This window comes from Pongo abelii, chromosome 21 (genome assembly GCF_028885655.2).
Source record: "Pongo abelii isolate AG06213 chromosome 21, NHGRI_mPonAbe1-v2.0_pri, whole genome shotgun sequence".
Classification (NCBI taxonomy): domain Eukaryota; kingdom Metazoa; phylum Chordata; class Mammalia; order Primates; family Hominidae; genus Pongo; species Pongo abelii.
The window spans coordinates 52,668,268-52,680,621 of record NC_072006.2 but is presented as its reverse complement, the minus strand read 5'-3'; the positions used below and the strand labels follow the sequence as shown (position 1 = coordinate 52,680,621).

The 12,354-nt window shown below is 49.0% G+C and overlaps 1 long non-coding RNA gene across 3 annotated transcripts; it reads right to left on the bottom strand.

Moving 5' to 3' along the window:
- Positions 1 to 31: 31 nt before the first annotated feature.
- LOC129052145 (uncharacterized) lies at positions 32 to 11,268 on the bottom strand. 3 transcript variants are annotated; one of them, XR_008516990.1, is made up of 6 exons: positions 11,006 to 11,268; positions 10,234 to 10,511; positions 8,177 to 8,328; positions 5,630 to 6,421; positions 2,383 to 2,589; positions 38 to 718 (listed from the first exon to the last, which is right to left on the bottom strand). It is a non-coding gene; the product is annotated as an uncharacterized LOC129052145 (long non-coding RNA). The 3 variants fall into 3 exon arrangements; XR_008516989.1 differs by lacking the exon at positions 5,630 to 6,421 and having other exon boundaries at positions 32 to 718; positions 11,006 to 11,267; XR_008516988.1 differs by having other exon boundaries at positions 38 to 2,589.
- Between the last annotated feature and the right edge of the window lie 1,086 nt (positions 11,269 to 12,354).

Here is a 12,354-nt window from a genome sequence, read left to right as displayed (position 1 = left end):
CCTAAGAGCCACACAAAACATGAGACTCATGGAGAAGCCAGATGGTTGAAGTCTTTATAGCTTGTAGGAGTGGAGGCTTGAGACTTTTGGGGGAGGTGGTGACAAGTTAGAAAGGAAAGGGGACGAACTGAATGGTAAACAAAGGTTGCCTTGTTATGCAGATAAAGTCTGTAGAAGTATGGACAACAGCCTGTCTGAGTGCAGTAAGGACTTCCAATCTCCTCCCAGGTGACTGATCTTTCCCAGCTGTTTGAAGAGATTGCTAGGGAGGAGGTCATGCCAGTCACATTTCTTTTGGAAGTACATCCCTCAGCCAGATAAGGGAACTCCAGAGAGATCCCCTGGCCCCATGCTTTGGAAGTGAAGGAGAGACAGGAGAAGGTCAGAGAGAGACGTGAGTTCTGAGGCCCTCTTCTGAGGTCTTTCAATATCCTTTGTTCAAAGCACTCAGCTTTGAACATTATCTTGGGGTATTGTTTTCTGAGCCGTGACACTGAGCAACTCTCATCTGCAGACTTCTCTTTGCTCCTTTCCTGGGATGCTGAACTTTTTCATGAAACCTGTGTTTTCTGTCTTCATTAATTTTCTGCTTTCCCAAACTACTTTTTTTTTTAATTAAATAAAACATCATTGAGTAACTTCCAAATTACTTCTTTTTAATTGAAGAAAACAAAATTTTGAGTGACTCTCCAGCCTATTCTTTTTCTTCATCATTTCTCTAGTAACAATAAAAAAGGTGGGAAGAAAAAATTACAATAGGAAGGAGGCAGGAGAGCAAGTATGAGAACCGATTTGCACACGGTTTTGGTTCTGCATGAGGCTGGTGATACCCAGATGAAAAGCCAGACATCCAGCTACTTACATCCCTGGAGATACCCAGATGATGGAATGCAATGTTCACTGAGGCTCTAAGTCAGAGCATCTCACCCTGGCTCTACAGACAGTCTGGGCAGGATACAACTGTGTGAGGACTTTCCTGTGTATCCTATGAGTACCTACTCTCCTAGTTGTGACAATTGCAAACATATCCAGACATTGCCAAATGTACTCTGGGGGGCGAAGTTGCCCCAGCTGGGAGCCACTGCTCTACAGGTTTGGACGCTGTGCCTGCAATTCCATGCAGCATCACACGCTATTGATCATGTGTCAGACGGAGCTTAAATTGGTCGATTGCATTTTCAAGTAGCCACTCCAGAGCGTGATTATCTGACACCTGTAATTTACCATCCTGGTTACATGGGGGGCAAACGTGGAATTACGCACATCAGCAGGCCAGGGCCTGTTTTCCATGGACTCAGTGTTCCTGCTGAGCATGGCCGCGGTCTCCCCAAGTTATTAATGATATTGACGCCTCAGAACTGACTCTGCCTCCACTTAATTAGCTCACCAGAAAATTACAATAAAAATCATCTGCCACTTATGAAATTGCCGTTAAAATGGACTATTTCCTGCCACCCGGGGACAGGCTGCTGTTTCCCTTTCAGCATCGGTATCTGAGATGCTGTCTCTGGGAAAGAGCGATCAGAGATGCTGTGGAGACACTCCATGGGCCAAGGTGTGTCCCTGGATTGAAACCAAAGTCACAACAATGAGTCTGAAACGTACTGAGGAATCCGTTCCAAACATGGCAAGAGCAATTTCAAACAGTGCTGCGAGGGCCCTTTGGGGTCAGGACAGGCTCTTTCCTGGCTATCAAGGCGTTGATCAGCTGAGAGCACAGGCCCCGTGCAGCCATGGCTCCTCCACACCAGCACTGCCCACTCCACCCGTGGAATCCCAGCCAGGAAGGCCAATGTATCTGCGCCAGTGCCTGAAATGTCAGTATCACAAAGCCAGCAGGAGGGGTGACCCAGTGGAGCTCAGCAAAGATGACATAAAACAGGCCACAAAGCTGGTTCGCCAGGATGCAGGAGGATTTGTCTGTTTTCTCCTGAGAATGGCTGCTCAACTCACTCCACACAGCATTTCCATGCTTCATCTGTTAGCCCTGGAACGGATCCCCTGGGAGCCACAGACCTTGGCAAACTCCACTGTAGGGGAACCTCATGCTGACAGCTCACTCTTGTGGATAAATCCTGACTGTTTGCTATATCTGGAGCCACCCCCAAGAACCTGATCACACAGCACACAGGAGGGGCTGTGAGCTAAGATGAAATCTGGGCATTGTCTTGGTTGTTATTAATTTAATTGTCATTCTGTCTGAGCAGTTTCATTTTCGGAGAGTAATTTGATCGCTCTTTTAGAACCTTGATCATCTCAGTGTCATGTTCTTAGAGGGAGGCATCACTGGATGAGGTGCCCACTGTGGTGTTCTTTTAATTAAATTCATCTGTTCCTGCAATAATGTGGATGAAACACCTGCCATGCAAGCAAAATACTCACTTGCTCCTATTCCCGGGACCCAGAGTGGGGTGGAGGTGACCACAGCTTGTGTGTTAGACGCCACTCTTCAGGCAGGTTCACTCCTGAGTCTGCACTCCGGGGACTCCCGCTGTTTCCCATCGTTGTGCTCACACCCACCCGGTTAGCAAGTGTGCATCGGGAGACGGATTTCGCAGGTGCTGAGCTGCTGGGTGGGTGAGCCGGGAGCTGGTGGAGAGAACGCAAAGGCCGGATTTCGTTTGGTTCTTACCTGGAAGATTTGAGGTTGCAAGAAGAGAACTTGCCTTCTCTGCAGTCAGGCAGAGCTCAAGGCAGGTCCTCAGCCTTGTAAGGTCAGCTTTTCAGCCCTGTCTGCCCACTTCTGCTCATGGAGGTCATGTTAGGACGCCTGTTTGTGTCCACAGATAAAGGGCTTCCCCTGCCCCCCAGCCTCATGAGTGGCAGCTGACGCTTTCCCGTCCCTGGGTGAACCTCGCTTCCATTTCTCACCGTGCTGAATTAGGAGCAGGGGGAAGCTGTGATCCATGATCTCCCACAAATCCCAACAGACATGTTCTATAGTTTAAAGTGGTTATACGAGTTTTTATTTTTGGATATTATTTGTATGTGATCAATTTATATGGTGCTTATTGGGTGTCTGTGTTTTTTATAACGTCGGTTTGTGGGATCTGGGAGAAGAAGGGTTTTTATGAGGAAGATCCTTGGGGAGACAGAAACCTTGATGCGGGGAGCTGTGAGCGCTCCACTCAGGGCAGGGAGCACATTCAGGACGGGCTGGGCAGAGCCTCAGAGGTTCCTGGCTGCCCCTTTCTGGGTGTGCGGCCTGTGGGGTGACTCCATTCAGGGAGGATCTGGCCACTTGAGGCAGGAACAAGCCCAGTAAAGCCTGCACTGCAGCTGAAGGAATGATCTGTTTGTTCTCTAAGAGGCCCCTGCAGGCGGGAGATGTCTTAAATAACCACCCGCAGGGCAGGCAGAAAGTAAAGGACTCAGTGAAGAAAGAAACTGGAGCTCAGTCCTTTGAGGGCAGAAACGCATCCCCCACACCCGCCGTGAGCCGAGCACGGCCACGCCTGGGCTTTGTGGGAGCCTGGCCAGGCCCAGCTCCTGCCCTTTGCTGGAGTAAGGGGAAGTTAGCCACAGGGACGTCCTTGGCCTGACTGGTCCAGTCACCTCACTAGCACGTGGGGCGGATGAAGCTCAGGGAAGCCAAGAGACTTCTCCCAGATCCCCAGGGAATAGGACCTGAGGTCCCAGCTCTTGACTCCCAAATCAGTGCTCTCTCTATGGCCCGAGGTTGCTCAGCACCTGCCAGGCCTGCACGGAGCACTTTAGAATCATTAGCCAATTTAACCCTGACTGCCACAAACACATGAGGTTGGGATTGTACCCATTCTACAGATGAGAAACTGAGGCTCAGAGATGCCGGTAGGAGGAGGGATGAGACCCAAACCCAGCACTGTGACTCCAAAGAGCCCTTAACTTCTATACGCTCATCAGATAAATATTCCACCCTGTGACAATTAGTATTTTCTCAGATTCAAAGAAAACAAAAAACAAAATAAATGTTAATTGTTAACATTATAAATGTTATATGTTAACATAATAAATGTTAAATGTTAATTGTTGGGGACATGATTCTCTAATCAGACCTTCAAGGAAATTCCCAGAACTTTGCGGGTTAACAGTGATGCTACTCATTATTATTGGCTTCTGTCCCTCCTACCCAGCCCTGCCCTAAGCACTTTTCTGGCGTTCGGTTGTTTAAATGTCATCACAAACATATAAGATATGATTTGATGTGACATCATTGCCCCTGTGTTAAGGGTGTGGAAACTAGGCAGGGAGAGCAGAAATTACTTGCTCTAAAACCCTGAACCCATGATTCCATTTCCTTGGAAATATGCCTGGGTTGGGGATTTGGAAACCTGTGGGAGGTTGTGTTATTGAGGGTCATTGTTCTCATTCTCCACCTTCCTTCCCTAGATCTGTGTTCTCTGTCCGTGACTCTGTAATTTGTGCACGTAGAGGTGGAGTCTGTTTTCTTGTCCTGTTGATATTGGGTTTGGTTGTGTTACTTGCTCTGAACAATGGGATGTTAGCAGGTGTGATGTGGGCAAAGAGGTGCCATGTGCTAGCACAGCTGGTCTTGCCTGCTTGTTCTCCTGCCTTCCATCATGAAAGAAATAGGCCTCTGATTGTCACTGGCCCAAGGAAGATGGGAGAATCTTGGTTCAGCAGACCTGGACCCAGCTCTCAGCTTGCAATCAAGAAAAGCCAGGCCTGGCTCAGATGGGATGAACCCCAGTAGACCCATGGACATGAGAATGAGAAATAAATACCATTGTTTGCAACTGAGTTTGTGGTGGTTTGTTACACAGCGTCATTGTGAGAGTAGCTGACTGATACAAAACTAGAGACCCAACATGCTGCAGCTCTCACTAGCACCTAAATGCACCTGCCCTCAGGGCCATCTTCTCCCGACACACCGTGCTTTCCATTGCCCTCAGGGCATCTTCATGTCAGATGATGGGTCCCTGCCCACCACATCATGTTGACCCCTGTTCCCAAGGGGCAGGCCCAAGCTCTTCTGGTCTAGTTCAATGGAGCAGTAGCTCTGTGCATCGGAGGAGCTTTTGCTTGTTTGTTTTGTTTTTCTCTAATCAGACATGCGAGGGTATATTGAGCTCTTCTAATGCAGAGAAAGCCTGTTTGGCTACCATTATGTCAGTTTCTTTTCTACTTTTGCAAACTTTCTTTCACTAAACATTTGTCAAACCTAGAGCTGGCCTTTTCCTGGTGACAAGAAAATAGCAGGGGTGTTTGTGTCCTCTTTGGATTACGCTGACATTTCTGTCCATCCTGACATCTTCACTGGAGAGAATCCAACTGTGCCCCCTCCTGACGACTGTTCCTGTTGCGAAGTTTCTTACTAAATAACCATCAGCATCATTATCATTGTGCATCTTTGGGACAGGAAGAAGGGAGGGCAAAGTTCTGTCCCAGCCTATTAGGAGCCAAGAGGGAAGGAGACGGGAGCTGCTGACCTCTGACGGCTTCCCTAGGGGGCTCTGGCTGGGCTGCTCAGCTGTGTTGTCTCACAGCATATGGTTCACAGCTCCCTAGGACCTCAGTATCATTCTTACCATAGGACAGAAGACGATGGCAAAGCTCAGAGAGGTTGTGTAACTAGCCTGAGGTCACACAACTACAGAATTTCCATATGGAAGAAACTTTTGGCAATTACCTGGAAGGGGCTTCTGGGGGGTTGTGTGCTGCTGCTTTTGCAGAGCAACCTCGCTGTGTATTTGTGGTGGATGTGGAGGTGAGATGAAAATGAACAGACGGTTACAACCATTCCAAGCCACCTCTTGACATCACCAGTGATAATAAATGGTCATCAGCTCTCATGTCAGGACCCAGGGACACAGGCCTAGGGAGGCTGCTAAGAGACGCCACCATGCCTCAGCTGTTCGGTGTTCTCATGATCCCTGGTGGGTGTCGGCTCATCCAAGCAGGTGCTCACTCATCCATTCTCTCCCTGACTTCCTCATTCTCTCTCCCACTCACTCGCTGCTCACCTGCCACGTCTTCCAGGTAAGGGCGTCTGAATGGGGCCATTCACGGGTTGACTGCTCCTCTCCCACCTTTTCCTCTCTCACTGTCCCCACACCAGACCCCACAACCACAGGGCCTCCAAAGACTCACTTTGCTTCAACTGCTCTCTCCTGCCCTGGGTTTGACTTAAGCAACACCTTTGCTTGACCAAGCATGAAGGTTGCTGAGAAAGAAAGAAAGCCTTCATGTCTTAGTAATCCCTCTGGCCTAGGGCTGCCCATCGGCCTGTGTGTTATCCTTCGAGAACCATCCGAGGAGTGATGAGGCCTATCCTAGCAGAAAGAAGACAATTGTCAGGATGGCAGGATGACCCTGTGGGCATTTCTTTATTGCTAGCTTGAAAGCATTCTCAGTGCCTCAGTGCCCAGTTCTGTATATTTCTTCAATCAGAAGTTCAATAATGGGGGGAACGGAAAGTAAGCTGGAAATAGAAGAAACAGGACTAATTGATCTGATGAGGAGAAAGGGAAGGCAGATGTAAAGATAGTTGCTGTAAAAGTTGTTGATATCTGTTGTGAAAGCATCTGAAAGAATCATATTCTCTATGGCCACTGGAGCTCAGTAAGATCAAGCCACAGTTTGAATACTGTTAGAATAAGCTATATATAAAAATACATTTTTTGCATACTGAGGCAGTGGGGCACTTATATAGTCATTTTATTAGTGCCTTGTTTTAAGTAAATATATTAGAACTTAGGGAGGAGTAAGGACTAGCCTCAGGTTCAGGGAAGATAGGATCATCTTCTCCCAGATCTGTAGCAGGTATGGAAAGCTCTTTGTTCTGGACTTGGAGATGTGAAGGTGAGGGTGAGAGCCTAGAGCTGCTATTGACCATCTTGCTGCAGAGCAAGAGAGTGGCCCAAGAATGGAGCCCAAATCTGAGCAATCAGAGCCAGAGATGGAGAGAGCATGGGTCCTGAAAATATCATTTGACACCTGGATCTACCCATGCCTGCAACCCACACTGCCCCCCGAGTTCTCTGCTAACAGAATCAACACATTTAATTAGAAAACTTCTTTTAAAAAGCTGGGTTGAATTGGCTTCCTGTTGTTTGTAATATAAAACTCCAGACTGATACTCACCTAAAATTTCAGGAGTTATTGATTAAAAAGCAACATCATGTCCAGTTAAAATGGTTTGTCCACCAGGTTCCATAACAAGGCTCCTAAGGACTGTGAAGTCAGATAAAGCTTTTCCTTCCAGAAAATGGCATTGTAGTGAAAATGGTGCAGTTGACCCCTTAGATATACAGCCAGAGCCAGAGTCTTTTTTTTTTTTTTTTTTTTTTTTTTTTTGAGACAGAGTCTCACTCTGTTGCCAGGCTGGAGTGCAGCGGCGTGATCTCGGCTCACTGCAACCTCTGCCACCTGGGTTCAAGCGATTCTCCTGCCTCAGCCTCCTGAGCAGCTGGGATTACAGGCATGTGCCACCATGCCCAGCTAACTTGTATCTTTAGTAGAGATGGGTTTTCACCATGTTGGCCAGGATGGTCTCCATCTCCTGACCTCGTGATCCGCCCTCCTTGCCTCCCAAAGTGCTGGGATTACAGGTGTGAGCCACTGCACCTGGCCACCAGAGTCACTTTTTATAAAAAGAAGAGACACTTGTGAAAAATCATTCACGATTCCATGAAAGGAACAATTCAATATTAAACAGTAGGCCAAAAGCTTAAACTTCTATGTTAAATCCAAATGAGCTTAAAACTGTATGAACTGGGCCTGGCAGGGTGGCTCACATCTGTAATCCCAGCAATTTGGGAGGCCGAGGAGGGCAGATCACTTGAGCCAGGAATTCAACACCAGCCCGAGCAACATGGTGAAACCTCGTCTCTCCCCAAAATGCAAAAATTAGCCAGATGTGGTGGCACACGCCTGTAGTCCCAGCTACTCAGGAGGCTGGGGCAGGAGGATCACTTGGACCCTGGAGGTGGAGGTTGCAGTGGGCTGAGATCGTGCCACTGGACTCCAGCCTGGGTGACAGTGTGAAACCCAACCTCAAAAAACAAACAAACAAACAAAAACCTATATGAACTGATTTCTTAAGCCCAAAGAGCCTATTTCTTAACCCATCAGCTTTAAACTGGAGATAACTGATTTTCCACTGTTTTTCTATCTGGTACAAAGAAACGGGAAAGTGAAGTGTCCCTCACATGATGCCCACCCAGCAACTGCCCACCTAATGACTCTGAAGCGGCCTAGTGTCTCTTCCATCCTCTCATGGCAGAGACGGAAGCACCAGAGGCTTGTCTGTTCTTCAGTGGAGCTTCCATTCCCAGTGGTACTCAGGGCCTCGTGGACTTGCCCCAGAGCAGACTGTTTCATATGGAGCTAAAAAATAAGATAGAAAGATGTAGGGATGCCCTATTTTTAAGAAAAAAATTACTTTGCATCAAATTATTTAGTGTTTCCCATGGTTCGGTGGTTCTTTGTGCTAAAAGGTCAGACTCAGCAGGGGCCCTGTGCCTTGGTCTGGATTCGTACTTGAAAGAGGAGGTGCTGGAGTGGCGGGGCACGGTGGCTCACACCTGTAATCCCAGCACTTTGGGAGGCTGAGACGGGCAGATCACAAGGTCAAGAGATTGAGACCATCCTGGCTAACACGGTGAAACCCCGTTTCTACTAAAAATACAAGAAAATTAGCCGGCGTAGTGGTGGGTGCCTGTAGTCCCAGCTACTTGGGAGGCTGAGGCAGGAGAATGGCATGAACCTGGGAGGTGGAGCTTGCAGTGAGCCGAGATCGTGCCACTGCACTCCAGCCTGGGCAACAGAGGGAGACTCCGTCTTAAAAAAAAAAAAAAAAAAAGAGGAGGTGCCGGTGAGGTCACTGGGAGCCAGCGCTCACTCCTGGAGGGGACCCGCAGTGCCTCAGTGCAACTGCAGCCTAGTGGGTTCAACAACATCCTTCATACCCACCTTAACCTCAGCAAACAGAACTGCGAGAAAGCATTAGGATTTGGTTTCAAACTTAAAGTTAGGTTTTCCTTCTTCCTGTTTATAAATTGAAATTAGGGCAACAAAGTGAGACCCTGTCTCTACAAAAAAAAATTTAAAAACTAGTGGGGTGTGGTGGGGTGCGCCTGTAGTTCCAGTTACTCAGGAGGCTGAGGTGGGAGGATCGCTTGAGCCCAGGATTTTGAGGCTGCAGTGAACTACGATTGCGCCACTATAACGTAGCCTGAGTAACAGAGTGAGACCTTGTCTCAAAAAAATACATTAAATTAATAAATAAACTGAAATTATAATGAGAGTGATTCAAATCTTTTGAAACTAAGGAAATTCATGGCGGTGTTATTTATAATAACCAAAAAAAAAATATATACTGTTGTCCAGCAATAGAGGACTACTGAAGGCAATTATCATATATCTATGTGATGGAATATTCTGAAGAGATTTAAATTTCTGTTTTGAAGCCTGCTTTATGACATAAAGAAATGTAAGCAACCAGCCTGACCAACATGGCGAAATTCCGTCTCTACTAGAAATACAAAAAATTAGCCGGGCGCCTATAATCCCAGCTACTCAGGGAGGCTGAGATGAGAATTGCTTGAACCTGGGAGGCGGAGGCTGCAGTGAGCGGAGATCGCGCCATTGCACTCCAGCCTGGGCAATAAGAGCGAAACTCCGAAAAAAAAAAGAAAAATGAATAAATGTAGGTGATGTAATTCGATGTCAACTCAAGGCAGATTCTGAAGAGTACACGTTCAAACTAAATCCCAGTTTCATAAACCAAGTAGAGTGGTTTTTTTTTTTTTTTTTTGGGACGGAGTCTCACTCTGTCACCCAGGCTGGAGTGCAGTGGCGCGATCTCCACTCACTGCAAGCTCCGTCTCCCGGGTTCACGCCATTCTCCTGCCTCAGCCTCCCGAGTAGCTGGGACTACAGGCACCCGCTACCACGCCCGGCTAATTTTTTGTATTTTTAGCAAGAGATGGGGTTTCACCATGTTAGCCAGGATGGTCTCGATCTCCTGACCTCGTGATGCGCCCGCCTCAGCCTCCCAAAGTGCTGGGATTACAGGCATGAGCCACTGCACCCAGCCATAAACCAAGTAGAGTTCTTACATGTGCATTAAAACTGCTGGATGTAGTCGAATTTTATTTTTTGTCTATATTCTAGGAATAGTTTATAAACTTTCTATTACCTTTTACATCAGAAAATAAATAAGCAGCCTTAAGAATAAAACTATAATAAAAGTATAGAGCAGCCTTGAGGTATGACGTGTAACTGTCTTACCATCTGGGACATTTTTAAGCTTCACAAACTCTCCCTTCTTCGTTGGGATGCCCCAGGGCAGGGACCCTGTCTCCTGTCAGTCTTGGTGGCGCCAGGAACACATCAGGGCTCAATAAATAATTGATAACAACAAAGACCCCCAAAGGAGTCCCTTCACTTTGGGTGGCCTGCTGAACTCCTCAAGGCTTTCTCTTAAGTGCATTTCATTTGTTTTGAATTTTTTTCAACTTAAATGGTTGAAAATCAAAGCCAGGAGAGAGCTGTTCGCTTGTGGAGAGCTGGAAAAGAGAAAAATAAAGAGTGAGTACAGTCCCTGCGGGGCCACAGCGTCGGGCCCGGACCTGGGCACCTGCAGCTTCTGAAAGTCCCTTCTCGGGAGACGGAAGGAGAGGCTTTCATTCACATCCTAAAGCGAGGTGAAACCACTTTCCGGTTCCTTTTTTGAAAACGGGTGTTTTTGTACCCACATGGGCTCTGAGGCACTACAATCTAAGAGTCAAAAAAGATTGGATGGTGTATGAAAAAACATTGAAAATCCTTAGTATAACATAAGAAAAGTGGACTTGGAGATTAGAGAGAACGGTCCCTGCATCGGAGTCACTTGCCAACAGGTGTGTACTGACTACCCACCCCTGCCAGGCACTGCTCTGGGTGCCGGGACAGAGCAGGGAACAAAACACTGCCCCCGCCCCCGCCCCCGCCCCCGCCCCCGCCCCCGCCCCCGCCCCCGCCCCCGCCCCCGCCCCCGCCCCCGCCCCCGCCCCCGCCCCACCTCACGAGTTACTTTGGAGTCTGGAGGACAAGCAGTAGCCATTGAACCTGCAACTGCATGATGTGCGGGAGGTGGGGGCTGTTCTAAAGGACGATAGAGGTGAAGGGCAAAGCCGTGTCAGGGGTCAGGAGGCCTCTCTGAGGAGGTGAGCGAGCCCTGGGAAGAGCACCCCAAGCAGAGGCACAGCAGGTGCACAGGCGCCGGGGCAGGAGAGACCTTGGTGATCCTGGGTGAGGAACAGCGGGGAGGCGGGTGTGGCTGGAGCCACGTGACTCAGGGGGAAGTGGGAGGACATGAGGTCACAGAAGAGGGCGTGGAGTGAAGCAGTGAGGGGTGACCTGTGGCCTGTGGTCACTGTCTCCAGGTGGGCAGGCTCTGGTGGAGAGCCAGGGCTCTCAGGGGTGGTCCTAGGGGCAGCAGCATCAGCACCCCGGGGCCCTGCTGGGAAAACTAGCTCTCGGGCTCTGCTGAGACCTCCTGAATCGGAACCTCAGGGTGGGCCTGGCCATCGGAGTTTTAACAAGGCCTCCAGAAGATTCTGACACTCACCAGTCTGAGAGACACAGCAGAGCTAGAATCCGGGCTCCAGTTTTCACCCAGGAGACAGGAGGATTCTGGGTGGAAGGGCAGGAGGGACTGGGGTCCCCCCTAGAAGGATCGCCCCAAGAGGACACCACACAAGGTGGACATTCGCTCCTCCTGGGAATGGTCTCTAAGGGTTGCTTGGACAGGAAAGTTGCTCTCTGAGCTGCCTGGCATTGGAGATGCTGGGGGATGAATGCCCCAGGAGCAGGCCTGCACTGGTGACTGAGAAGCAGGAAATAAACACCCCAGCTTCCCCTGTGTCTGGGTGACTCTGAGGGGCGTCCTGTACACAGATCCCAGGCTGCTCAGCAGGATCGAGTTGGGAAGGGAGTTCCAGGACAGGAAACAGCATGACTAGAGGTGGAAGAATCTTGGCATATGCGAGGCACTGTGTGTAATTCCATCGGGCTTCAGTGTAAGCTTGCAGAGAGGAGGAGGGAGAGTGGAGTGAGATGGAAAGTGACTGACGAAATGTATGTCTCCCCAGGAACGTCGGTCACAGATAAGCCCCCAGTGAAGGGACTTAGGAAGCCTCTCCCCCTTCGTGTTCTTTCCCCAGAGAGGCTTCCGAGATGGAAATGCTTGCAAGGAAGGAAGAGCCACTTTCTGTCTTCTGCCATCAGAAGCACAGAAGGGTGAAGCCAGGCACACCCAGAGAAGCATCTCATGTTGTCTGTGGCTGCTGCAGCGCTCTCCTGGGCCCTGGGGCAGGAGATGCTCAAAGGTCAACAGGACTTGGGAAGGCAGCTGTGAGTAAAGCCCCC